The following is a 2,500-nucleotide window of genomic DNA, read 5'->3' as shown; positions in this document are numbered from 1 at the left end:
CCGGTGTCGACGGCGTCCAGATCGCGGCTTACGCCGGGTTTGAGGAGCTAAGCAAAAATAGTGATTGAGTAATACAGTGCGATACCGCGACGGGGAAAGCGAAAGACTCCGTTCGCGTATTTTGTCGGCCGATAGTTACCTGGTTGATCCTGCCAGTAGTCATATGCTTGTCTCAAAGATTAAGCCATGCATGTCTCAGTACGAACTTGCGTACGGTAAAACTGCGAATGGCTCATTAAATCAGTCGTGATTCATTTGATCGTAAATTTTACTTGGATAACTGTGGTAATTCTAGAGCTAATACATGCAAAAAGCGCCGACCTTGCGGGAGGCGCGCCTTTATCATATCAAAAACCTGCCGGGCTTCGGCTCGTCTTGTTGGCGACTCGGGATAACTTTGCTGATCGCACGGTCTTGCACCGGCGACGGATCATTCAAGTGTCTGCCCTATCAACTTTCGTCGGTACGGTATCTGCCTACCGAGGTTCTTACGGGTAACGGGGAATCAGGGTTCGATTCCGGAGAGGGAGCCTGAGAAACGGCTACCACATCCAAGGAAGGCAGCAGGCGCGCAAATTACCCATTCCCGACGCGGGGAGGTAGTGACGAAAAATAACGATACAGGACTCTAACGAGGCCCTGTAATTGGAATGAGTACACTGTAAAAATTTTAACGAGTATCCATTGGAGGGCAAGTCTGGTGCCAGCAGCCGCGGTAATTCCAGCTCCAAAAGTGTATATTTAAGTTGTTGCGGTTAAAAAGCTCGTAGTTGGATTTTGGGCGCAGGCGTTCGGTCCGTCGCAAGGCGTGCACTGTTCGTTCTGGCTTTACCTCCGGTTTTCCGTCGGTGCTCTTGACTGAGTGTCGGCGGCGGCCGGGACGTTTACCTTGAAAAAATTAGAGTGTTCAAAGCAGGCGCTTCGCCTGGATAGTGTTGCATGGAATAATGAAATAGGACCTCGGTTCTTTTTTGTTGGTTTTCGGAGCGCGAGGTAATGATTAAGAGGGACGGACGGGGGCATTCGTACTGTGCCGTTAGAGGTGAAATTCTTGGATCGGCGCAAGACGAACGACTGCGAAAGCATTTGCCAAGAATGTTTTCTTTAATCAAGAGCGAAAGTCAGAGGTTCGAAGACGATCAGATACCGTCCTAGTTCTGACTATAAACGATGCCAACTAGCGATCGGGGGGCGTTATTTTGACGACCTCTCCGGCAGCTTGCGGGAAACCAAAGTCTTTGGGTTCCGGGGGAAGTATGGTTGCAAAGCTGAAACTTAAAGGAATTGACGGAAGGGCACCACCAGGAGTGGAGCCTGCGGCTTAATTTGACTCAACACGGGAAATCTCACCCGGCCCGGACACAGCGAGGATTGACAGATTGAGAGCTCTTTCATGATTCTGTGGGTGGTGGTGCATGGCCGTTCTTAGTTGGTGGAGCGATTTGTCTGGTTAATTCCGATAACGAACGAGACTCTGGCTTGCTAAATAGTTACGCGGCCTTCCCGGCCGGCGTTTAACTTCTTAGAGGGACTAGTGGCGTTTAGCCACACGAGATTGAGCAATAACAGGTCTGTGATGCCCTTAGATGTTCGGGGCCGCACGCGCGCTACACTGACCGGATCAACGTGTGTTCGCCTTGGCCGAAAGGTCTGGGTAACCCGATGAACCCCGGTCGTGCTAGGGATAGAGAATTGAAATTATTTCGCTTGAACGAGGAATTCCCAGTAAGCGCGAGTCATTAGCTCGCGTTGATTACGTCCCTGCCCTTTGTACACACCGCCCGTCGCTACTACCGATTGAATGGTTTAGTGAGGTCCTCCGATTGGGCCCGGGCTCGACTGGCGACGGTTGGGTCTTGGCCCGAAAAGACGATCTAACTTGATTACTTAGAGGAAGTAAAAGTCGTAACAAGGTTTCCGTAGGTGAACCTGCGGAAGGATCATTAGCGCGAGAAAAAAAATCGAAGAGCGAAAGAGCAAACACCGGGACGGCGACGTGCCTCGGCGCGTCCGCCGCCCCGCGATCAGGAACTTGTTTTGTCGGCGTCGAGTGCCCGAAGGCTTCATGCGGTGCGCGGGCTTGTCGCACTATTTGTTGCGACCGCGACCCGCTCGGCGTCACGCGATTTTTTCAGCCGGATGGCGAATCGAGGTTAGGAATCGAAGAGCGAAAAGCAAACAAACAAACGATGGCTCTTGGCGGTGGACCACTCGGCTCGCGAGTCGATGAAGGACGCAGCAAGCTGCGTGATTTAATGTGAATTGCAGAACACATTGAGCATTGACGATCTGAACGCGTATTGCGGCCTCGGGTTCATCCCGGGACCGCGTCCGTCTCAGGGTCGCAGAAACGACAACGGCCGGCGGGATCGGCTCCGCGACGGCTCGGCTCGCGTGCGTATGCCCGGCGACGGGCAATCGCCGCTCGGTTGAAGGTGGAAAGTTTTGGTATTCGGGCTCGCGTCAGCGATGCGTGGCGGCCGGCGAGCCGCGCCGCGTC

At 53.2% G+C, this 2,500-nt stretch overlaps 2 non-coding genes across 2 annotated transcripts; both read left to right on the top strand.

Annotated features, from left to right (window-relative positions):
• Window positions 1-136: 136 nt before the first annotated feature.
• LOC145746974 (small subunit ribosomal RNA) lies at window positions 137-1,946 on the top strand. The gene has a single exon (XR_014281730.1). It is a non-coding gene; the product is annotated as a small subunit ribosomal RNA (ribosomal RNA).
• Window positions 1,947-2,191: 245 nt separating this feature from the next.
• On the top strand, window positions 2,192-2,345 carry LOC145746586 (5.8S ribosomal RNA). The gene has a single exon (XR_014281366.1). It is a non-coding gene; the product is annotated as a 5.8S ribosomal RNA (ribosomal RNA).
• Window positions 2,346-2,500: the final 155 nt, after the last annotated feature.

The sequence above is a fragment of the Corella eumyota genome, chromosome 3 (assembly GCF_963082875.1).
Source record: "Corella eumyota chromosome 3, kaCorEumy4.1, whole genome shotgun sequence".
NCBI lineage: Eukaryota > Metazoa > Chordata > Ascidiacea > Phlebobranchia > Corellidae > Corella > Corella eumyota.
The sequence above is the reverse complement of the archived record's forward strand: the minus strand, read 5'-3'. Positions and strand labels throughout refer to the sequence as shown.